The sequence below is a fragment of the Tribolium madens genome, unplaced genomic scaffold, assembly GCF_015345945.1.
Source record: "Tribolium madens isolate multiple individuals breed KSU strain unplaced genomic scaffold, Tmad_KSU_1.1 Scaffold_97;HRSCAF=244;Tcas5.2_LG3a, whole genome shotgun sequence".
Classification (NCBI taxonomy): Eukaryota; Metazoa; Arthropoda; class Insecta; order Coleoptera; family Tenebrionidae; genus Tribolium; species Tribolium madens.
The window spans coordinates 8,560,040-8,586,411 of record NW_025401069.1 but is presented as its reverse complement, the minus strand read 5'-3'; the positions used below and the strand labels follow the sequence as shown (position 1 = coordinate 8,586,411).

Sequence of the window (26,372 nt, the reverse complement as noted above, 5' to 3'; positions counted from 1 at the left end):
ATAATTATAAATTAACAAAGTTTTAAACTTATTTGTAAACTTAAATCATTATCATAATCTTGATTAAGATATTAAAAACATCTTTATCAAAATTTGAACACATTTGAAAATAAATTTTCATTACTTAAGGTGTAGTTTTACTCTAAAATTATTTATTTGTAAAATTATATTGTTTTTAATAAACAGCATATGTGTTAAGAAAATGTTTGCGCCTACAATGTCATATTATCATTAAATGAAAACCACACAATTGTTTGACTTAATATTGCTGTTGCATGATTTATAAGATTCAAAGGAGAACTTGAAGAATTTTAGACTTTACTTTTTAATTATACTTTACTTTTTTTGCAAACGTGTGCACCTCTATTTATATACAATTTTGGCTCGTTTTGTTTAAGTTTAAACATATCCAAACAAACATTTTTCGAAAATATTACTCGTACTTGGTAATTAAATTTTAATGTAAATTTGTTTGTTTTAAATTTTTGAAAAAGTAACGAAAATATGTTGTTCTAAGACCTATTAAAACCTGCAGAGCAGACATATATTTTCACGGTCATTTAAAATTAATTTTGGAGGTAAAATCACCGCTCCACCATTACGCTTAGCTACCTGCCGGCAGTAATAATCAATATGAGTGCCTCGTAACCGTAAAGGTAATGTCAAGGATAATCTTGTCGTTGCAGTATAATTACTTAAATTTTATCATTAGTGTAGCTCGTGACATGCTTCTCTATATAATTTTTGAAATATTTTGCGAATTTTCCAGCAACTCCAATTTCGAGTGGGATGTATGCGAATGAGCCTCTGAGATTTATATAAAAAAAACCTTGAATTATCTTGAAAATGGGCTTATTGCTGCTTTGATGATATACGCTAGGTAAATTCCTCTTGAGATTGGATAAAATAATTACAGTCATGAATCTTTTTTTCCTGATTTTAAAAGGAAAGAATGTCTCGGTTAAGGACGTGTCAGATAAAGCCCTTCTGGATTTTCTTCTGAGTTTAAAACATTTTTGACAGTTTATTGATTGTTCCGACCTGTTTCTTTTTGTTCAGTTTTTTATTTGGGTTTTTCGCTCCGGTGTAGCAAATTCGTTCCAAACCGCTTGCCTCCCGCCTCCCTCTGTACCCTAGAATAAAATGCGATGTTTTATTCTCTAGTCTAAACGAGCTTTTCCATTTTTTCCCGGCCTCGTTGCATCCGCGAATCGAATTCCGTGCCACGTCTGCACCCGAGCAAGATCTCCATCATCAAATAAAAGCCGGATCGACTAGCACTTGCAGCTCGCGTGATTCGTAATTCTGGCACGTAACTAAGTATGTCAGCGGTTGCGATTGCGAAAATTTCTGGATACATTTCCAATATCGATCACGAGAGGAGTGCAAGTCGTAAAACTCATCCGACCGCGACTCAAATCCGATAACTGCGAAATTCAGCTGTGATAAATCTCCAAGGGCCGTGAGAGTCGTGACCGATATATTTCCTTTTAATTAACGGGGGCCAGGAAGGAGGAACAGCCGCCTGGAGCAGCCACTTTTGCTATGGATTACGAATTTGTAGCTACAACAGCATTGCGACTTGTTAGGTTCAGTGGAGTCATTACAGAGATTTTTCTTTTTTGCGGTGTGTACAGGTGGTTGCCAGTTGCACGTACTCGACTTCAATCTGTATTTACGGGACAGGGATAGTGAGGAAACACGAAATATGTACAGGCCGAGCCGGGAGTATCATTTTTTTTTTATTTGTGTGCTCATATTGGTCTGAATCGGCGATCTAGAAATATATTTGTGTAGAAATTGCTCATGTAGAATTTTAAGTTGCCAAGTGTCAACATAAAAAAGTTACAAGAAGTCAATAAAACTACCAGATCAAATCATTTTAATGGTCACGGACTGCCTATGCTCAATTTAGTAGGTATTTGTTGGGAAATTCAGTACTTTTATTTTTATGTATTATAAGCTTTTTGCCATTAAAAAAATCAAAGAGAATTTTAAGTACTTACTAATAAGTCAATTAAAAGACTTAATTTTTTTCAATTGACACTGTTGTAACTTTTGTAAAGATAGGGCTAAAATTGTTTTCGTAATTCAACCGGACCAAATCTTTTTTTTGTCTGTCTGAATAAGAATATAAGATCAAAGAACTAATTAAATCTAATTAAATCTATTTTTTTTTTTTAATTTAGAATCATTGCAATTATTGTAAATTGTAACAGTTGGCAACATTAAATCATGTAAAAACCTGTGATGAAAATTAAAATATTGATCAAAAGTTTAATGAAGGTATGGATCAACAGAGTTTGTTTTAGGAAGTTAATGATTTTGAAAAAAACAGAAAATTAATTAATATTAATAATTTATTTAAATTTAAAAGTTTTTTAATCTTAGAAGAAGTATATCTATTTTGAAATTAAAGATTGGTATTTGGTGTTTATATATGGAAACAGCTAATAATAAACATTCCGACTTTTGGTGGCTAACTTAATTTTTGAAGTTTAGAAAATTTTTTACACTTACAAAACAGAGCATTTAATTTTTGTAGCATATTGTATTTGTTTAACTTTTTCCGATTTTTTTTTAACTAACTGTAGGTGCATTTTCAAAACTTGTATTTAGGACAGTGGGTAAGAAGTTGTGTATTACCATTTAGTTTTATTTGACATACTCACCTTATAGTTTTTATGATAATTTTTGCTTTTAAAATAGAAATTGCCACAATTCGTTAAACAATAAATGGAGTTACAGTGTTTGCAATGTTTATTTTATCAGCAAATCCTGATGCATATTTACACTTACTTTTTTTTAAGATTAAAATTGCATGCATAAAATGCAGCATTTTCTTTCTAAACTAACATTAACTTATTAAAGTGCTTTTTTGTATAGCTGTCAAATATTAACTCTCCCGGCGCATCCACCAAATAGTAGTCATTTATCACCATTAAATTTTAAAGTTTAGCTTCAATTTTAATAAAATAATGATTATTTTACAAATGTTATTGAATATAACTGTTGCTGTAAATACAAATTTACATTCTATTTTTGAAATTAATATGAAACTTCAATTTATAGAAACATAGAGGATAAAATTTAAGTTTTTTTCCAACATTTATATCTTTTTGCTCTTCTATAAAATACATCGTATTTTATAAGTACGTACATAAAATACTCTTGTCTTGGCATGTTGATATTATTTTGACAATTTTTTTTATTACAATTTCTGAATTTAGCAAAATGTTTGATTCAATATTAGTGTCGGAAAAATTTTATATAGTTTTTTGTACTCATAGTTTCAAAATGTTGGTCTATTATTTGACATTGATTTTAAGCTGTATATAAAACTCTCATTGTTTTATTATTAGGTATGTATTACTTTGAATAAAAAAACTAGTAATTGTTAAATTATATTTGGTGAAAGATACAGAATGTTGAAGTTTAGTTCTAAAGATAAAATTGTGACAAAATTACAGAAATTTAGATACAATAAAATTTTAATTGATTTAATTTAAATAGGTCTTATTGTTCAGTAGCTGATAAATTACCTTGGTACATTTTTTGTTCAGTAAGGAAACATTGCTGAATTAATGATTATAAGTAAAAAAAATTATATTATGTACAGGAGTTCTCATGGTATGCAGTAGTTGTTATTCTCGTATTACATTGTCGTTTTATTTTATTAAAATAAAAAAGTATTCGTAACTTTTTAAAGGTGGATAATAAGTAACGGTAATTTTATTGCATAAAGCACTTATGATTTTAAAATTATAACTGTGATTTTTTGTAAAAGAGCTTTTTATTACTTTAAATTTATAAAAAAGAACCTTTAATACTTTTATTATTTGAACGGGTGTTTAAACAGCGTAGCTGGCATTAACTTTTTTAAACATAAACGTAGAAAACTGAGTTACTTTAAATCAAGTTTTTATATTTTTTTAATTATTCTAGCTAAACCTTTGGGAGTAAATATTACTTGGTGTAGAATATGAGATTAAGTTACAGAAATAAGGGATCTGGGTTTCTGCCTTTCTGCCGTTGAACGATTAATTCATCGGATTAATAAATCCCCGTGTAGGAGATAGATTTCTCTACAATTGCAATTCCGTTGAGGAAAAAAATGCAATTTAGAAGACATGCACCCCGAACGTGTCTCAAGCAATTTAGGAAAAAGAATAATGGGCTATCGTTGTCAGAGTGATAAATGCGGAAGGTGTACGAAATTACCGGATTAAGTCTCAGCATGGCCCTGGCTTAAGAGGCTCTTATTAAATGAATTGGGGATTTAATATAATTTTAATGGAAATACATAGACCTAGAACTTGTAAATAAGTAATAGTGCGTGTGAGCCGCGGAGATTATATCCATATGCTATTTAGGAAACGAATCTAAATTTTGTACATTCACTGGGATCTTGTTGGCCCTAGCCTATGAATAATTTTTGCTTGGTATGGACACGATGTAAAATCAATAAATCCCATCCCCATGGCTGTGATAAATAGTGACGGTAATACCGGAAGAGATGTGGGAGAGCCCCATATTTAAAATTTTTCATTTCTTATCTGGTAACGGTCGGCTTTCCCATACAAACACTTCATAGGAGTGCAAACGCGCCTACGACAACCATTCTAATATTTTACTATTTTAAGACCGTATTTTTTGTCAGGTCTTTGGTCGACGCGGATTTCTTTGAAAGATAGAAGAGGACAGCTAATCTTCAAAAACAAAGTTTTGCATAAATAAATAATAACTTTTCGTAGGGTTAGTCAAAATATTATTCTTTTACTTTATTCAAATAAACACAAAATTGAAATGTTGTTTTTGAAATAAGTTTAATTACGACCGAGGCGTTTCTGGATGGGTCAATTTACAATTAATCTTACCGGGAGTAATGAAGGAAGTGTAGTGTGACCTGAGATAAAGTGGGCGAATGTTTCTTCTCGTTTTTCTATCGGGCTTTTTATGGCGAATGGTGGCACAGCTCATTTCATTCCTCTTGCCAATAAAAAGAACGTTATCGTTATCACAACATTGTAAGAAAGAACGTTTAAAATTATTTCCACCAAATACACATTTTGGTAGAAGAGTTTTCATTCTCAAACTTTTAATGGCATGACAAATTTGAAACTCATTCAGACGTAACTGGCACAAGAACTAATTGAATTATTAAAAATATTAAAAGATAATTATTGAAAGTAATTCATTATTTGCGTCAGAAGCTATGTGTAGGATTTCAATCATGTTGGTTTACTTTGGTTTGAACAAATACTCATGTGATTATTTTTCCACTTCATTAATTTAATTATTGGTTATCGTCGTAAAACATAAAATTTAATTGCATTTTTGGCTTAGGTTGAGTTTAAAGGCGGATTATCTCATTCTGGTGATTGTCAATAAAAGAGTAAAGCAAACGGAAAATTAAATTATTTGTTTTGTCCGAGCATTATTTTATGCTTTTCGCTATTAATCGTTGCATCAGTGTTCGGTCTGGTTGATGCATTTTATCGATTGTGTCAGAATTTGTAATTTTACGTTTGATGAAATTAAGTCGCTATACAGTTGTGGCAAATTTATTTTTCTATTTAATTGTTGGGGGTTTTTTATGTTTTTGCAGGGTTTTCTAGGATAAAACGTTTGTAAATATTTAAGCAATTTAAAGCCTCTCGGTCTGAGTCCATTTAAAATATTCATTGTATGGACTTTGGTGTTTTTTAGCGTCTTGCTGTGTTCCAGTTTGATTAATACAAGGAAAAAAATCAGTGAACTTCCTGTACAAATTTGGTATTTAAATGAAAACAGCAATGAGCTTTCAATCCCCATTAAATGTAAAGCTGATAATCCTCTCTACGAGGCTCTATAAACTTCGGACAATTGTAAGTAGCTTTGAGCTTTTTACTATTTTAAAGCTCGACGAGGCTAGTCCACAACTAACTCCTTAACTGGCGATTTAATTAATAGCAAAAAATCATTGAACTGATGTAGGTTTTCTCGAATTTCTCCAATAGCCGCACAAAGGAGGGACTTCGAATCGATTCCGGTCGGGGGGAGAAAACTCGTGCACGTTTCCAAGTGTCAAGAGTCTTAATTAGTTCTATGTTCTCCGCCGCTACATATCAAGTCACGTTTCAAAATAGACTGCTGCGGTGTCGAGAGACACCGTCGCTGCACTTATTCTATTCACCTTCTTCACTCTAATTGTGTTACTTCGATTTGGCGTTAATGCCATGTCGAATTTTCTAATTAGAAAAGACGACCCGAAACCAACTGAGACCACTGTCGCTCAAAACTACGATTTTAAACCCTGCTAATTTTAATTTTGGCCCAATTTCTTTAAGACTTCATTTGGTAAGTTTATATATAACCCTTTAGAGAAATTAAATCCATTAAGGATAACGATTCTATCCATAATGGAGAGTCTGAATCGGTTTTACATTTTTACCAGTGCTGACTTCCGTTTAAGCAACGATGAGGATGCTCGAAATTACATCGGAGTGATGAATAAAAAGAAATGAGATTAATTGTTTTAAATTATTAACCCGTTTGATCTTTTGATAGGATAATAAATATTCAAGTTTATCTTGAAATTGTAAGACCTGTTTTATTAAATGTTATTCTAAAATTATCTTACCTACCTAATTTTTTATTTAAATAAATCGATTAGACATGAATAACGGAAATGGAAAAGCTTGTTATATCTGATGCATTATTAATGCTTTTAATGTTTAAAAAAATGTTATGAATTACAAAAGTTTTGAGTTTCAGAATTAATTAAATCACGTTCATCTTGATTTAGTTTAAGAAATTTTGATTTACTACATGATTGTAGTTAATTATTTAGTAGGACACACCAAATATCTTTATTGCTTCGCCAAAGTACGCTGTACGCTAAAATGTTACTAAATGTCAAAAAAAAACAAAGTGTATATTTTTGGTTTTCCAGGAAAGAATTTTGCTAAAAATATTTCTTATTACATCTCATATAGTATATCTATCTCTAATAAAACATCCCATTTTGCAAATTTTTAGCTTTCTAGGCTTAGCTATTTTCAAGGAGTGAGTGGTTTTTAGCTCTTATAGTCGGGGATCAAAGTTCCTTCTTCATTTACAGACTGAGTCACATAGGTAATAAAAACCCTGACCGATTTTCAGACGCAACTCAAAATACATTTTCAGATGCCACTATGCGTTACTTGATGTACTGTTTGTTTTAAACATAGATATCTGCGATAGCTTAGGCAGTTTTTATAACTTTGCGTCCTACGCTGTATATCTTTGACGGTACAGATTTAGCCACAGCATTTTAGTGGCTAGTGGCTCCACATATCAAGTTTATGGTAGTTTTTTTGTTGTTTGAGTACATTTCGCATTCAAGAGAAAAAAAGGGAAATTCATGATATTGTCATATTTAATGCACGACATATCAATAATCACTTTGATTTAAAATTAATCATTTAAATTTGGCAAACGGTACAAAAGCCAAGTTATCTGTGAGAACGTATTTTGGGTTGCGTCTCAAAATTGGTTAGGTTCTTTATTATACAGGATTAGTCTCAGGAGAGTTACTTTGAAAATTAATTAGTTTGCAACCAAAAATACTTTTAGCGTATAAGGTAAGAACCTTATATGGCATTTTTCTCCTGGGGCGTGAGTTCTGCACCTGTAGATATCGCAGCTTTAAAGTACAAAAAAACGTAAATGTGTTCGAGTATTGCGCCCATTGGACCAAAAATGACTTTGAAACATTTTTGGAGGATAGTAAAGTGCGCGCGTTTTGAATTTATTTCATTATACGAGTTTTTGTAATATTTTTTTGTACTAAAATTAAGATTAAAAAAACACCCGAAAACATGGGTTAATTATTTTTTAATAAATATTCAGAATATGCAATAAAAAATATGTGCAACGACCCAATTGTATTACATCTAACTATTGTAAGTTAAAGGTTGTTACATTCTTACTCATACGTCTGCTATAAAATTACAACTTATAACGAAATTCTGTACACCAAACATGTGACGACCCAATTGTACTACATCTAACTAAATGTAAGGTAAAGGTTGTTAGACTCTTACTCATACGTCTGTTATAAAATTACAACTTATAACGAAATTCTGTACACCAAACATTGATTAAAACTAAAATTTTGCGTAGGTGCGTTCTTTTTCTTCAAACTAAAGTGAAGATATTAAACTCAGTGTAGGTAGATGGTGGGCGCATATTTTTGTTTTTGATGGATGCTCTAAGTAAGTATTTTTCGATAAATAAAAAAGTGGGTATAAATTTATTAAATACTCAATTAGAAGTTAAATACACTGAAAATACATTACCATTTTTAAATCTTGCTATTATAAAAAATACAATGACTTTTATCTGAGTTTCAAACCTTCTCTTTCTCTAATTCTGTAAACACGATTTGGCAGCGCTAGAGGACGCACACGTCGGAAAAATCGACGCATATGGCGGCCCGTGCTTTGGCGATGTCAGACTGAATAGTTTTTTTCTAATTTTGTAGAGGTTTCCTCGGTTTTTATTTACTAGTTGGTTATATGTTCGTTATATGTGTGTTTTCCCTAGGAACTAGTGTGCGGGCAAGGGAAAATATCCCTTTTCTCAGAGAAAAACCGTAAGTTAACCATGTTTTGTTGGTTATGTATTTTTATTTGTTGTTGTCGAGGACATGTGAATTGTTTATAACCTATATCCTTTTGTTTGTTATTTGTGTAGGTGGTTGAACTCCTTTTAATAAAATCTGCACATGAAAAAATCTCTCAGTTTAATTATTGTGGGTGTTGCATTTCTTCTACGTTGCTAATGGACGCACCAACACTTTTTATGTTGTTGAGCAATAACTAGGAATTTCTTGCGTTGGTGGAGAAACTGAACTATTTATGCCATTTGTAATAAATCAATAAACGAATCTTCCAAATTGTAATTGATTTTTTTTCGAATTCTTATTGCGATAAAAAATCTGCGGATTGAATAGATTATTTTAATGAAAACTAATCACAATGGTTTGTGATAATATCAACCAGTGTCCACTAAACAATTGAACTATATCACTTTCAGCTAGCTAGACGTGTCATAAAATTTGTAATTTTGTAATCTGCGTTATAATACACAATAATGATACTATTCCAAATTTAATAAGGTTATACTTATTACACCAGTAAAATATTAAAAAAAAATAATACCCACATATAAGTAATAAATCGTTCCCAAATACATACAGTTAAGGAATTAAAATTTCGGCAGTATTTTTGTGTCACTTCAAAAAGTTCACTGTAAACTACCTTTTACTGTCATCATGACTGACATTTGACAATTAAACTTTTCTGTAGGTGACGCTATTTTTAAAAGTAAATAGGTAAGTCAAAATGACATAAACATAACAAGAGTAAAAAATGAAGTTATTAATGTAAAGGTTGTTTTTATTTTAATTAATTTTAATTTCGCAACTGTACGTATAGTGGTATAGTGAGCGTTTGCAGTTACAGTTGTTGAAATTTTCTCCACTGTTGTTTATTTACTACAGATGCAGTATTATCTGGACGTTATCGGTAGTAGATTGAATATTTTTATCAGAAATAAGCGTATCTGCAATTCGTCGGAAATGAGGCATGCATAATGCATTACATGCGCTTGAAAATGGTTCAAACTATATGTTGCAACTCATGTGGATTGCTGAAAAAAAATTTGTTATTTTAAAGGTATTCAATCTTTTGAAAAACTGCCAGGGTTTTGTCAACTTAGTGGACATCATCGGTTACTATTGAGTGACTGAAAAAGTCTTAGCTAATACACGTTTAGCGTTATACAGGGTGCGCCAGAACTCACGCCCCAGAGAAAAATTTCAAGTAAAATGTTTAAAAAATTCTCTGTCAAAAGAATTTTGACATTTATTTTTTGACATTTGACATTTTTTTATGTCTATTTAATGATACCTAATACTGATAATCTTGTATAAGTTTTTTTTTACAATTATTTAGGAAAGGTACAAAAATTTTGCCAGTAAAAGCCACAAATAACATTGAACAGAGTTACAATTTGCTTGTTTCCTCTTCAAATAGCCTGTAGCAATAACATTTGGAAAATTATTTTTCCAACAGAAATAAATAGAGCCAAAGTGCAAAATTTAAACTATCATAACTTCGAAATTTTTATGGATACAATTTTTTAAACATTTTTTCCATGCTACCTGATATCTTACCTTATATGGCATTTTTCTCTGGGGCGCAAGTTCTGGCGCACCTGTATAGGAGTCATTCTACAGAAAAATAAATATTGTAGTAAATGTAACTTGCAATTAAAATATTTAAAATTTATATGTATATGATCGTAATAGTTCACGATAGCATTGTCCTTGATCCCATGCAACAACTGATGAGTAGTGAAAATAATCAACCTTTTTACGATTTGTGAACTCTTTAACTATGTATGTTAATTAATTGAGTGTGTGTCGTGGGGAAATGATGGATGCTAAAAATATCTATACTTTCCTATTTATAGACGTTTTTTATTAAATTTTATCTTTTCCGACTACCAAATGTTTAAAGTCTGATATTAATGGATATTGATTATCGAAAAGTCGTACAATATGAAAATTTCTCTGTGCCGCTCTATTCTTTTTGATTCAAATAGATGCTGATTCTATTCAGGTTAATTGGATTCACAAATTTTTAACGCAGCATTTTTTTAATTGTACATAGAAATTCCATAGAGGACTAGTTGAAAATCATTTTGAAACATGTTGTATTATTCAAAGAGTCTGTATTTGTTGTCATGGTTTACTGCGTTGTATTTTTGATGAGATAATATGTGTAGTTGTGATAAGAGCAAAAAACAATAAATATGCCCTCTTTTGAAGATGAGAACAATGAATTTAAAATAATTTTGAGCTGAGACTAAGTTTTAACTCGGCCAACCATTTACTATCTGCCAGTTTTCAAATGAAGCCGTGTGCTTAATTTGGTTAGTTAAATTGAACAATTAAATATAGAGCGTGGCAGCTTTAAACAGCTACAATCTGTTTTGATTCAGCTAAACCTCTAATTTGGTTTAGAAAAAACTGTCAAACTTGTTTTACAAATACGTAGCATTCTATGGGGCGCCATTAAACAACTTCATAATACCAAATTAACTGACAATGTTTCATCATAATTGCTGTCCTAGCCTCGCCTACGCGTCGGGACATTTCGTGAGTAAAAAGCACCCTTTGTTCATGTCGGTTTTGCATTTAATTGGGGTTGGTCCGGTGGAAGCAGTGATTTGTCCGCACGTCAAACTGTCACTGTTATCGAAAATTTTCGTTTCGATTCGAGTCGTCGTCAATTAAGAGGGAGAACAATGACGATGAATTTTTAGGTCGGATAAATGTTGTGGAAGTGCTCCGAGTTATTAGATTTCGCAACGTGTTTCGTGTTTCGAATCTTTTATGTGAATTTAATGACGTTAGAGGGAATGATCTCGATGTGGGCGCCCATCAATCCTATTCATTAATTTTTAAACGAGACGTGGAAAAAAATAAGACAAGGAGGATCTCTCGGTTGTAATTATCTTCTGTGACAGGATAATTTTAAATCCTCTTGACATTAAAGCGATGTTTAAGTTCAATAATTATATTCTATTTGGTGGATGGTGAAATTAAACCTGGCTGTCTACACTGCTATATCCCTTATGTGTGTGACGTTCCGTTAACTATTAATTGGGTGCTTGCTCTAATGAGATGTGTCTGCTTCTGAGCAACAACAGACTAAATTTAATCAGACCCTATTAGAATCGTGGGATGTTTACGGTTTTGTAAATATTCAATCAATTCGATTGTGTTCTGAATTAGTGCGACTGTGTTGTGTTGACCGACACGTATGCATATTTGTTTGTTATCCGAAATTCAGCAAATTTAATCGATAGCTTGTGTGCATGAAATTATTTTGTGGCTTGTTGGCAAAATTAAAACAAATTTAGTTTTTTGCCATAATTGATTGGAAGTTGAACATTTTTACCAGTACACATATTCAAAAGTCTGATTATTTTTCCAACCAATATCATAGTGTTGGCCATAGATGAATAATTTATATAGGGTATATAGATGGCGTACTCATGTACAACCTTTTGAACTCGTATTCAGCAGCGCCTCTGTAGTTTGGACGCTGAACTATAGAGCAAAATGTGCCTTTTTTTAAATGGTAACAATAATGTTAATTGAGTATTTAGTAGAGGGAAATAAGTGCTACTGGCATCTTATTAGAGATTAAACAAAGAAAATAAAAGATTTTTTTAAAGTAATTTATTGAAGATATTGAATCAAATTAGTTAACAAGGTGGTTTCATACTTATAGGGATTATATTAGAACAATTATGTTCAAAGAGGAAGCATAAACAGTCTGGGTTGTCGAGTTCTTGTCACAAGGGTGCCGGCCGAAACAAATCTTCACATTTTTTCCATCAATGTCCACATTTTCATCACCAAAATTCACAAATTGTTAGTAAAACTTCCTTTACTTGTACACACAGCCCACAATAACTGAATAAAAATCTAAAAATCACAACTACACGTAAGCACTTTGAATTTCTATGAATGATGTCACCGTCAAAATTTAATTTTTTTCTATCAGAAGTGTCACAGCCAACCGCTAAAATTTTAAAATTTTGATACGAGCGCCTCTGGTGTTTGGACGCTAAATTAAATAGATAGACTGAATTCACCAATCTAAGAAACCATAGCATGGTGTTGGCAAATAAAATCTGTGTCATTATTTTTTTCACAAGCGTTTTGATAAGTGGGGTTTTGGAATATTGCTAATATTTTAACGCCTCTACATACATTGATGTGATACAGTTTTCAACAGTGATACCCATCCTGTAGATTTATACCATATTTTACTGCGGTTGATTGCTAGCAAATGTAAACATTTCGAAAGCAATCAATTTCTGCGTTGTGAGTACAGCGGCCCCTTATTGCATTTCAAAATTGATAAGTCGGAGTCGAATATCTGCTATAGAATATTTTTGAATCAAGTTTAATAAAACTTCACCAAAGTGTTATGAGCGTTTTGCTTTAAAATTTTTTAATAATAAATAAATATTAAAATTTTGGGTATTACTAAAAAATTTATATTTTGTTAAATAAAGATACTTATTACCCAATAGTTTCGAAACTATAAGAAGTACTTCTACGGGATAAAAAGTGTCGCTTTGTTCTGACCACACAGAAAGTCTAAAGCAAAAAGAGCAAATAGTAAGTTACAATAAACAACTTAAACGGACTAAATTTAGTTGTGTGAAGTGGCTTTCTGAAGCTTTCTGCAAATTTCAAAGCGTATTTATTATTTGCTAAAGCTATTATAATTTGAGAGAGTTTACTATTGCTATAGTGAATTCTGTTCAAAAGTTTGTGATCGTGCTATCGTGTTGAATTTTTAAAGCATGTTAAAGGAGAAAGAAATTCTTTTATTACTGGTAAAGGTACACTTTCCTATTATTTATCTAAGAATAGAATTTGCATTTGAGAATTTCTTACAAAAACATCTTAATAACATTTATAACAAGCAGGTTTGTCACTGAACACAACTAGGTCGTGATAGGCTTTTCTATTTTTCTTTGTCATAAAAATGACATTACGTGTTACGGATGATGACGAGTGATTAAGGGTTGTTATAGACCGACCATTTTGTGGTAGTATTGAGTTGTGATTATCTTCCGTTGTATTTTATTACCAGGATTATCATTATTGTTAATCATTTAACATCGTTTCAATATGTACTTTATTGCTATTGCTTTGATGTTTATCTTCTTGATTTGATTTATGCTACTATTTCTTTTATTTTTTTTTGTGTAGTTTTTTAAGGCTTATTTCAAAGACACGATCATTATCGACTGAATGAATTACGGCATCGCCTGCGAAATCTGGGACCTCCGCGTTGATCCTCCGTTGAAAGCTCGTTTCCGTCGTTTCGTGTCAAGCTCGTGCCATCGAATCGATACTTTTCCTTTAAATTACTCCAGATAGGAATTTTCAATATAAACACTGGATGTTGAAAATGTCGTGTTAGAGCGTTAGACTCGTCCGAACGAATTTAAATTTGCGGTCGGCATATTGAAAAGTTGATTTTATTAGAAAATCGAGAGAGTATAGTGACGAGATCGCTGACAATAATCAATATTGGGAGGAAGACTTTTGTGTTTCCGGATTAGTCGAGGCTCACCCGGATCTCGACAAGAGACCGCAATTGGGAGCATCCGAAGATGAAGTTTGTCTAATTTTGATGAATTTCCACCCTTCTTTCGTGCCGTTTCTCTGTAACATTTAATTAACTGAACAATGTGCCATGATGCGACTCGATTCCGACATGATTTTCCCGGATAAGGGCAATCTGTTCGATCGGACGGTCAGGGGCCGACAACACCCTCTTCCCGATAAAGTCGAGTCATCAAACGCATCGGTCGTGGCACAGGTGTGACCACTTCCAGCACACATAATACACAATACGACGTGGGCGTAAGAAAGGAAAGCGTAACAAGAGTTACATCTCTGAATCCTGTCAACATAAATAAAGCGTTTCTCTTATATGGACATGTACTTGGTAAGCGGGAAAAAACTTTTTTAGTATTTGCAAAATCTGGTTGTTTAAATGTCAGACATGTGTGACGAAGGCGAGGAAAACACGTGTTGCCAGATGATTTCAATTTTCGCTTAGAGAATATTTCAGTTAAATATCTTCATATTGAGAGGATCTGCGTGTAATCGGAGACTCTTCAAGGGTGAATAGGGAGTATATGGGGTATTATCGTGTTTATACACGTGCCTGGTTAAATCGAACGTTTAATATGAACCGGATCTGATCGAAATAATTAATTGGGATGGTTTTAACAAGATAGCTGTTCACATCTTAGATTAAAAATGCCACAGTTTATTTGTTTGCATGTCTTTTATTTCAATCTATTAGGTCGCATATAAATAAGCAGACTTCTCCTTAAGTTTGCTTAGCGATTCTATAAGTATACCTTATTGAGGAAGAAAAGAAAATATGTACGAAAAACACAAAAGCTAAATTAACCTGTTCAGAATAATATTTTTCATCGAGATATAGATCTAAATAATGAGGCTCTTTGACTTCGATGTTTTGAACGTGAGGACCGCGAGGACCTGTTTACGTTTCCAAATTTGGTATTTGCCTTAGCTTGACTAATGCCCAATCAATGCCAGCCTGATCTTGATTGAATATTGGCTGAAATGATTCTCGTATATTGCTGTGGATCAATGTCTTTGCAGCGAAAAGTAAAGCCCTTTAATCAACGCAAAACGAACTAGTTTTAGCATGTTGTCGAATAAGTCTCTGGAAATATATTTTACGATCTTGAAGGCAGTATATGCAGATATAACTGTGCGGAAAGTTGTAAAGTTTACGTTTGAGAGAAGTCGGAGTTTTCAACAAGTCTTAGTTGGTGTTCGTGAAATACGTGTAAATAGAGGAAGCTGAAGGAAAATTACGATGGAGAAACTTGAAAAAATTACCGAATTTGTTTCGGAGTAAATGAAATGAGAAAAGTAGCGAGAGACACACGTCGCGTGATCAAGTATATTGGATTATTTGGATTTCGAATAGGGAATATAATCGACATTTTCTGTTTTGTTGGAAAACTTGTAAGTTTTTATGAAATTACTTCGGATTTCAAGAAGTTTTTTACTCGTAAACAAAAATTAGTGTATGCGCAGTTGCACACACATACGTAGAATTCCGGTAAATCTTTTTATTTAAGAGGGGTTTTTCTGTCAAAAGATCACGTCTGTGTATTTGGCAAGGGTCTTTGAGACCAGATTGTGCAAGATTGGTGTTGTTTTTGGAAAAAACTTTCTATATAGTAAATATATTTTTGATATACCTACAGAAAGAAATTTATCAACAAACTAGTCCTGATTTTCAATGACATTGTCTTGTCGAGAAAATGATCTCGGAACAGTTTTTGTGATTGTCATGTTTGCAACCTATCTATTAAACTAATTGACACTATACGTATTTGGTTAAATTTTTGCAAAGCTATTATTTACTACGCCTGTATTTTTCTCCAATAACAACGTTTATCTGCAAATCTTACAAAAGTGACCCTTTTATGGCTAAATTACACAAGTAAAAATTTTATCTTTCAAGCATGGAGTAAAAACTATTTTTTCGTTTAAGCGTTTTTACTTTTATTATGATATTTGCCAATGTTGTTTCTTTTTTGTCTCTTTTGATGCTTCAGCAATTTCTGGAGAGGTACATTGTAGATTATCAGCATTTGACGTTTTGCACAATTAACTGCACTAGTCATCCACTAAATCACACTTTCGAAAATGTTAACACAAATTTCATTGCAAAGCGTCTTTATTATCTTGTTCCTTTACTTGCTAATTATAGTGTTGCATTTTATTCTCGATTTGCGGATAAAATAGTATATGTTAATTGAAGTAAAAGTGAGTTTATGTGGCTCAGCTGAATTATAAATAAAGGATCTGTTTCGCTATCACTTTTATTCCTAATAACATAATATACTATTTTTCGACTTCCGCTATCTAAAATCTTTATCTATTACACGCACAAGAGGGCAATATAAATGTGAGGTAAAGCTGTCACCACGCTGTGATTTGTGATATTTTTGGTGCTAAAATCTAATGTCTTAAAAATAATCTATATTTTATTACACATTTAAGAATAAAATTCTATTTGTTAAGAAATTGACCTAGTGGTGCTATTACAAGCTGAATACATATTTTATTTTTATTTATGATTATAAAGTTTATAAAAAAGTTTCATACTTCTAAAGATCTTAAATAAAGCGTTGAAACCCTTGAACCAATTTTATGTTTTACTGTTTTGCTTCGTTTATATGCTAGTGTTATATTAACTTTATTATTTGCGGTTCTGTAAACTTAGAGAAATTACCCACCGCGAAGTAAATTTCTTTTTCTTTTAGACCTAGCTTTATTGTCTTATAAACTTTTTATTTGTCACGGTTGCTGTGATTTATATTGTGGATAAAATTTCATAGCTTTATACAGGACCAATTGATTTATTTAAACTTTGATTAAAACAAAAGGCTAGTACACCTCTGAAGACGTTATTTCTGTCAACAATAAAACGTTTAGGGTTTACGTGTCAACGACGTGTTGTTGTTCTTTTCTCACAGTTATGCAAGCCATGCAATGTCCAGTGGGCTGGTCGGCCATAAAAGCAACAAATCTGTCACACCAGAGGCGCATTCACACTATCAGTTTAAAATTACGATCTCTGTGTGATTCTTTGAACCCTCGTTTGTGGAATTTTGTCAATAATAAAGGCGGAAGAGGCAAAAACGCATACAGTGAAAAATTTGCCTCAGATCGAGTGTAATTCCTCATCGGTGTAAATTCCATTCGACCGGCCTGTCATGTCCTATATCCTGGATGGCCTATAAAATTCACTGGTTCCTCGGGGCGTCAGCTGTGGGTTTCGCACGGCTCAGACCGCTTGTTCGGGTGGCTTACTCCGAATTGGATGCCGCGTCATGCCAACTTATAATGGGTTAACAGCAGACTCGGTACTTCGTAATTCTCCTGTCGTATGTAAAAAAATAAAAATTATACTTTGCAGACGCCACCGAAGCCTTAATTGCTACATTTACAACCTGCCACACACATTAAAAAAACTGCGTATTAAAGCGCTAAAACATACATCCCTGGTAATAAAAATTTATAATAAAGATAGGAATATTGTCGCGTTTTCGTGCTAATGGTCCAACTGGGAGAAGGGTTTTTGCTTTTATGATGTGTTTCCTCGAAATTGCAGGAGTGAAATTTTTTGAGCGGTTTTATTTTGCCACAGCCGTCAACTGTTATTATTGCATCCAATGTCCAGAGGATAATATGGGTGCTGAAGTGGTGCCCTGGGGGTTGAGACCACGGAATACGAGATTCAGTATTGATTGCTATAGACTGAGTAGATGCATAATTAGGGACTTTCACTAATTATGTATCTGGTATTTGAGGCAATATTGACGATGGTTCAGTTGGGGATCAGTGTTCAATTTTGAGCAGACACCGTGCGAAATTAGGCTGTCAGTTTATGTCGGTTTGCGTCGGCGGACCAGAACGACGCCGGCATTCTCATTAATGATTCATCGTGTTTGATTAGCCTCCACGGCATTTTTACGAGGTGCGAAAAGGTTCTTGCGAAAGGGCAAGTCGAGGCGGCCTCTCGGCCATCATGAATACTGTACATTCACCCCCTTTTCGTTGTATATTCATAAAGCTTGACGTTTGATTAATTGCAGGTGTCGCGGAGGCGTGTTCGAACGCGGCGTCCGCCACCACTGCTGCTGTCCCAACGGTGAGTACAACATACATTCAATTTGGTTCAGCGCATATCATGCACATACATTTCGGAACCGAATTGATCGCGTTTCGTACATTGACGGCTATGATTAACGTCGGCTTTTGACGTTTGAACCTTACGGAATTGATGCTCTTTAGAGACGAGGATTTGGAGTAAGCGAGCACTGAGACTGCAGGAGATTCGAGATTTGATACTTGCACTTTCATGACCCGACGTCTAGGATATTTTTTACATTGAAACTCATTTGTTATAAATTATTCGAATTAAACTTTACAAGTAGTTTAGTTTTGGCGAAAACGTTTTTTGGTGTGTGAAAACTTGAATTTAAATTTTTTGGTCGGATTTGTAGGTGGATTTGCTCAGATAAGTTTGTTTAAAGGATAGGATAATTAAGCTGTCAGGTTGCATGTGATGAAAGAATACAATGGTTCGCATTGTCGCGGGTGTCGAGAAAGTTTGGAACCAAGCAATTTTCTCACTAAAAGGTACATTTTTAGAAAAAGTGTATTCTTAGTAAGACTTACAATAGTAAGTTTTCACAATTTTGTATTGTTTTCTAGTTTGTTATTTTTTTTCTAATAACAAAGTTATTTTAATTTTAAATTTTAAAGAAAGTCTTTTGACAGTAAGGGTTGTGCTATTAGAACTCTTGTATCGATTTAAGAAGTCTTTGTTTTCTGCTTGCAGAGTAATTTTCAAATAATCAATTTCAATTTCAATAATAATTTCAAATTATCAAGTACAAAATTTAAAGACAAAAAAAAGATTTAGAAAAACGTACATATCAATCATCGTTTTGTAATAGCAACACAGTTTTTTTCTAGAAAGTTAAAATAATGTAAGTAGAAAATGCTTTGTTTTATACTTTTTCCGCACCTAGTTTGTTATTTACATAACACGACTAATTTATTTTGTCTTTCTTGAGAAAAGCAATAAATATACTGTGCATCTTTATTCATTAATGTGCTAAGCAAGCCAATAACGTAAGTGGAAATAATACGCCAGACGAAGTGATTCGATTCGTCATCAAATCGAACGATGGGAAATGGCCTTAATTATTTTCCATCTGGTACAGCCGTATCGGTTCATTAGCATTTCAATAGTATGCAATCAGCGTAGAGAAAACTCGTCTATTTTTTACTGACACACAATAAAAATCGATATTGGTCGAGTGTCTGTATTTGACATTACAGAGAAATTGATTTTGCTCGTTAAAAGCAGTCGTAAATAAAGTTCAAGACGTGTGTCGTTTTAGTTTGTTATGAAAATAGTATATCACTAAAAATTTGGGCAACAATTATCGAAAACAGGAAGCGTATTACAATTATGGAGCATTTAGGCGTTAAAGCGGTTTGAATTATTGAGCGCGGTAGTCTGTTTCAAAACAGCGCCATCTAGAGAATTTGTTTTAGTATAACGTTGAGCTGGATGGAGGCAAGTATATGAGTCTGTAGTATTGAGGTTGTGATCCCTGCTAAAAAGGATTCTGGTGGAATCAATGAGGAGAGTATTTTACCAGTCGTAGTAGATGGCACTGGAGAATATGTTAAAGGAAGTCTCTTCGTAGATGGCGCTGGACGTTTTTATTTTGTGTAGGGTTGGTAGATGGCGGATAATGCGATATTCTGGACATTTTTAGTTTAAGTGTAGGTAATCGATATTGCGGCGGTTGATTTGTGGTGTCTTTTTTTTATCGGACGACAAGCTTATGCATATGTTGATGAGGTTTTTTAGTGGTGGATATTATAATGGAAGACATTTTAATGATTGAAAGAGTATTAGATGTTAATGAGAAACGTTAATTTTTGTTATCGTTTTGTATAATGAAGTTTGCGACAGTTGGCTAATTTTTAATTAAATGTCAAATATAAGTTTTTGTGAGTCTTTAGGGGCGCCATATTGCGACATTCAATAACTGCTACAACGTTATGAAACAGTTGACAACTTCAGTATTTCTCTTTTGTTTTATGGTTCGTTGTAATTTATAAAGAAGTAAATTTTAGGTGTAGTGGGTGCGATATATTCTGTATTAATATTTTAAGATATCAAAACGTATTCACTGTAAAACTTTAGTCATATTTCTTTCCTTCGTTGTAGCAATAAACAAGAAACGAATTACCAGTTAGATTAAGAAAAATATACAAAACGAATTGGTTTTTAGCTAACTTACAAGGTGAATTTTGGAAAATAAACGAACTTTAAACAGAAATTATATAAGAAGGCGTCACACTTAATTGTCTTAAATTGAGATAGGTGTTCATAATCAGCAGGGGTAGGCGACAACCGACCTGCGATACACATCCGGCGCGCGACTGTGTTGAATTCGGTCCGCTCTTATGTAAAAACTCCATCATATTTCTTTTAAGCAAAGAAAGGGAGCAAAATTAAATCACTTATAATGGATGAAAACTTATGAACATCTACGACTAGCCGTTAGTTAATTTAATCTTTTGATAAAATCATAAATCAGGATCATTCCAAATAAAAGTTTATGTTTTCTGCATTTTGTCTACTATACCATAACAATAAATATGTTTATCTCAATATGTTGTTTTTATGTTCTGTTCCTATTGTAGCGTAAGATATTAAATATGTATTTTAATTTATTTTGGAACCATAATGTTTTTAAAGTTTTGTAAATGCGGGCATACAATGGCCTTTAAGGTCTAGACGTACGTAGAAGTTGTTTTTTTATTGACTTTTGAGAAAAAAGAAGCCTCTTTTTATTTATGTCTTTATTTATTTTTTGTTTAACAGTATAGTAATTCGTTTTGTGAGTTACTGCTAGACTTTCATGTTGTGTTGTCATTACTTAGTTTTTTGATTTTCAAATTTTTAAATGTTTTATTTTTGATAACTTAAGTTCATAAAAATACTAGTAAATAAAAATTAAGAAGTGTCAGCATGTACAACTTAACCAATTGTCATTATTTTTTTTACTCAGGAAATTTTATTCTATTGCTGGTAGACCATTGATCTGTGACTATTGGATTACTTGGTAGATACCCTAAAAAAGCGTAAATTTCGTAATTCTAAAAATTGTTGAAGAAGTTTTCTGACGAGAAGTTATAATGCGAGTTATAATTTTGTTGACTTTGTTAAAACACGATCTGTTTAGGGTAGCGAGGACATGTTTAATCAACAGAGTTTATTTTTTTTGGGCTAGGTGGAGAATATTTTTTCCATTAAATGTTTTGAATTGTTTATTGAGAGTTTACGTTTTTTAAAAGCTGTTTGTTGTATTTTTATTCAGTGGATTAATCATTCGATTTAGTCAACACAAAAAACTCTTTTATATGAGTAATCGGTTGTCTTTCTTTTTCCGGCTTGAAATTTTGTACAACCCTCTGGACATAATCCTGGCTTTTAGTCACTAATTAGTTAGTGCCGGTGGAAAAAGCTTTTAACCATCACATCACAGAGCATTCCCTCTGTGTGTTTATTATGTATAATTTGGTGGACGTTTTGTGACTTTCTAAATGATAATTTATTAATTAGCTATGGTGGGCGACAGTTTGGAAATGCGACTCTTTCGGTAATTATTTCTTTACCGATTCGTCGTTTAAACGTCTGATTAATTGCCCACCTAAAGGTTTGCGTCTTTCAATTTCATTAGCGACCGTTTTAAGTGAATCAATCCAATTAATTAATGCTCCTTGCTAGATTAGTTTAGTTAGTATTGTCTTCTCCGCTTTTCCTCTTTGTCACTGTCTTTCTCTCTCTCTCTCTCAATTTTGAACGTTTATGCTTTTTTATTTAATTAAGTAGAGTAGTTTAATGATGTTGTCGTTTTTCGATTTTAAGTGCTTCATAGTTTTGTCATTATCTTGTAGGAAATTGTCAAGAGATATAAGGGCACCTCCATCCTTTTCGGGATTATTATTGTGTTTGACGTCGCTTCTTTAGTGGATCCGTACAAAGCTCATTTCTGAAATCCTATTAGTGTTTTGTATTACATATACGTTTCAGAATTACAGTCTTGTTCAGCCTACATATTCTTGGATTGTTTTTCTATGTCGAAAATATTCCATTCCCAGGTTTTGCTTTGACGAGTTCGGATCGTTTTATGTGTGTGCACTTTATTTAAGAAGCTAAACGTACACTAATATGAATTTTTCATCAGGCGTTTTTTAGTTCTTTTGTCACACGAATTCATTACAAACGCTCAACTTAAACGTTTCGCGGTTTCACGTTAAATTGTGAAATAAATGACAACGTTCTAACTTGTGCTTCAAAAAAATCATTTTACTCAATGAAGTTTGAATAATTTAGTTTAAGTAACTCTCGATGAATGAAATGAAGTTATAAAGAATTGCTTTCTGTTTTTAGTATTCCTATTTTTATTTTATGGTTATTTTAATTATTTTAATGGAAATTCATTTGTTAAAATAACGTACATTTAACATTGTTGAAAACATTCGAAATTATTATCGCTTTGAGCGTATTTGGGGGCTATATTATGAAGTTGTATTTTGATGAAAATTTTTTGTTTTTGTATCATAATGGTTAATGATGAATTTATTTTTATCACTGGTGTTAGCATAATGACTTTGTATTTGAGAAACTTGTTTTTTTTTATTAATATGAAATCGATTTCTAATTTAATATAAATGGACTTTCTGTTGAGTAGACACTTCTACTCGCATGTGAGTTTAAAATGTTTTATACATGTTTATACTCGTGCAATTAAAAGGAGGGGGAAGTTATTTTTTTATGTAGGTATTATTTTGTTTATTGTTGTTTTTCACTTGACTTTTGTTGATGGACCAAGTTTTTCTGTACGAAATCATTTGAAGGAAAGTTTCGAAAGAAACAAATTCATTAGTATGTATACCAGCTTTTAAATTAATCTTCAAAGGTAAAAAGGGGAACAACTAAAAATTAAGGATGATTAAAGCTAAAGACGGTTGGTCGATTTCCAGTAAAAAAACGAGATATAAAGTTTTTAATATTATTTTGACTGATTACAGAACTAGATACGCGTTGACGGTATTCGATTTTAATAAATCTTTTACGAAATCAAAAAGCTTGACATTTTTATTTACTTTGTAGGAATCGAAATGGAAACCATTACTGTTGATCGGATTATTCCGGGATTTGCATATTATCCTTTTTAAAAATTAGAAGCTTTACTGGAATTCTCGTAGATAAACAAATCGCTAACGTATCTAGTTAATGACAAATTTTTATTAGAAATATTCTTGACGGAGACATAACACAATTGAGTATTTTAACAAGGAAAAGGTTTTTCTTTGAGAATAAAGCATAAAATGTTGAATTTTAAAAAATATGTTTTTATATTTCGATACACACAATATGCGAAGCTAGCAAACACTAACAAGAGCAGTTGCTCTTATTGGTCGCACGTTCTATAACGAGACATCATGCAAGATGATTTTGCAATAATGTCAAATTATATTCTGCCCTCGTGGCCATTTCGTAGCAGAATCCAATCTCTTCGACGTCATAACGTCATTCAACTGGAATATGAAGTGAAGAATACCGCCGTTATTTCTGGATATCGAATCGTAACAGCAAGGCAAAGTGCGTGAGGAAAAGCTTCTTCTGGCTTCTATTTTTGACGAATGTCTTAATAAATGCTAATGTGTTTTTCGGCTGGAAGGTGTGTGAGCGTAGCACAATCCAGTTGATTGATCGTCGCATAGAGAAATCCGATTAAGTTGGCAGCCGTGAAATGATAGCGCGCGCATCTCACCAAGAAGGTGTATTAACAATTCTCGCGTCTACTAATCAGATTGCCGGCACCTGCGTAATTGCCGTCGAACAATGGGCCGAATTCGTAATATAAGCATCGAACGTCAAGAACAATGGGGATGAAAGATGACGTAGCGAGCGAGGGATTACGCCGAGGAAAATGAAACGGCGGAATAAAGTGTTCACAGATTAAACGATCAAATCTAGAGTAAAGTGATACGAAGCGTCGTCGTCGAGTTGTTGCGATCGAGCGAGTTTACATTTCCAAAAATAAAAACCGGCTCAGGTGTCGGTGCGCACAATTAGTTCGCCAATCAATTCGGAGGAGTGCATTTGTCAAAGCGTCTCCTATCGTTTATACACCAGCTTCCAACTGTTGAACGCCGGTGCAAACACCCGGAGCCATATATCAAATGTCGCGTTCCATTCGCGCGATATCGGAGGGCGCTGTCGCAACGAGAAATATTGCGACAATTAAAACTATTAATGATCATCAACATAGTGCATCGACAACTATTGGGGGTTGGACGATTAATGACACGGGAAACGTGTCCCTTACCGTGCTCTCGGTCCATGCACCATTAACACGATCGACTGTTTTAGTATGGATTCGGAACAGTCGGGTTTATATTATGAAAGGCTTCCTTCTACAGGATAAGCGGTGTAGGATCGTTCTATTCTTATACGGGAAGATATCCGCTTAAATGATTAATAATTTTACTACACGAATACAAAGTCAGCGTCCGTTCTTTATTTCGTTTTGTAAAAATTTATTTACTTTCTTCAAATAAATTTTCTTGTAGGGTTGGAGGGAGAAATAATAATGGATCAAATCAAGATAATTTTATTTCTCTCTAGAGATTGACGTTTACTTACTTTATACTGTATGTGCTAAATGTATAAATATGTACGTTTTTTAAAAAAAGTTATGCAAATACATATACGAAACTTATTTGATGAATGAGAGTTGAGTTGGGTGTTCGAGTTTTGTAATTATTCTCTTTTGTATATTTGCAAAAGTTGAGCATAAAATTAAACTTTGTTGTGTATTGAATTTTAGTAGCAAATTACAAGTTGAACATTAAGGACGTTGTTATTTAATTAATATTTTTAATTTGTGTGTAAGTAGAAAATGGTGGAGGCGCCGAGACTAAAAATACACTAGCCAACAAGCATTTTGTGACTGAGAAGAAAACAGTTATTTTTTGTTCAATTCTATGTGCTAAACTCAAAAATAATAAAGAAAATTCTATAGCACGTCAGATTTTAAAGTTACGCATTTTAAGATATCATATGTAAGTGTGTTCGACAAAATCGCCAAAAAACGAAACACTTAAAATTCATTTTCTCCATTCTGATTAAAAATTTTTCCCCCAAATTTGGGTGCCGCTAGTGACGAGCAAGGGGAAAGGTTCCACCAGGACATATTGACGATGGAAAAGAGGTACCAAGGGAGATGGGATCCTGTTCTGATGGGGGATTACTGCTGGTTCCTGATAAGGGAAGTTAAAACACCCTACAAAAGAAAGTCAGCTTTTGCAAAAAAACTCATCTACAACAGATTTATGTTAGAATCTTATACATCTTTCAACATTGTTCTTGTTTAGTGAATAAATTAATTTCTTTCGTCGTCTATTTAATTAATTTCTATTTGAGATGAACAATTTTTACGATAAAATTTGAGAAAACTATTTTTTCTATTTCGGTGTTAGAATAAGTCTATTCCAGCACCCAAATGACGTTATTTGAGTGCTGGAATAAGTCGTTCGCGGTAATTTAATTTTAGTGACGGACTTTCTTCACAATTCATTTTCAAATGTAAAAATATGAATTATTTTTATTTTTTACAGCCGCCTAAAATTATTCCACATACGTAAATGTCGCCAACCGTCGCAAAATTGTCTAGAAAAAAAAATTTTTCGTTTTATAATTTATAAAATGATATAAAGCGACAAAATAGAAAAAATAGTATAAAGCACTTGCTGCAGAAGGTTCTTCAAACACTCATTTGTTCCTCAACTCGCCGCTACGAGGCTCGTTTCGGAATTTCGCATTTGTGCTTGAAGAGATACCTTCTGCAACTTATACTTTAATATACTATTCCTGTAACTTAAAATCTGTACGTGATGGAGAATTTTTCTTATCAAATTCGTAATTAGGGATGTTAATGTACCCTGATACACGTGTCAATAGATCAACCACATTAAAAAAAATAAAATTTGTTGGGTAGTGATATCGTTCAATAGAAATAATTATAGCTGCGACCGATCTGGCGTGTTGGTGTTACGTATTGGTGTTCATGCACTAATCTCGTAT

General features: G+C 32.8%; 1 protein-coding gene across 8 annotated transcripts in view; it reads left to right on the top strand.

Annotated features, from left to right (window-relative positions):
- The window catches only part of LOC123014944 (tyrosine-protein phosphatase Lar), a 225,594-nt gene that overhangs the window by 69,123 nt on the left and 130,099 nt on the right, over positions 1 to 26,372 (top strand). For 5 of the 8 annotated variants that reach the window (XM_044414284.1, XM_044414283.1, XM_044414280.1 and 2 more), the window contains exons 1-2: positions 8,306 to 8,617; positions 18,280 to 18,335. The gene's annotated coding sequence lies outside the window, so the exon portion shown is untranslated. Of the gene's footprint in view, positions 1 to 8,305; positions 8,618 to 18,279; positions 18,336 to 26,372 lie in introns of those variants that run through there. The other 3 variants (XM_044414285.1, XM_044414286.1, XM_044414279.1) reach the window with 3 other exon arrangements.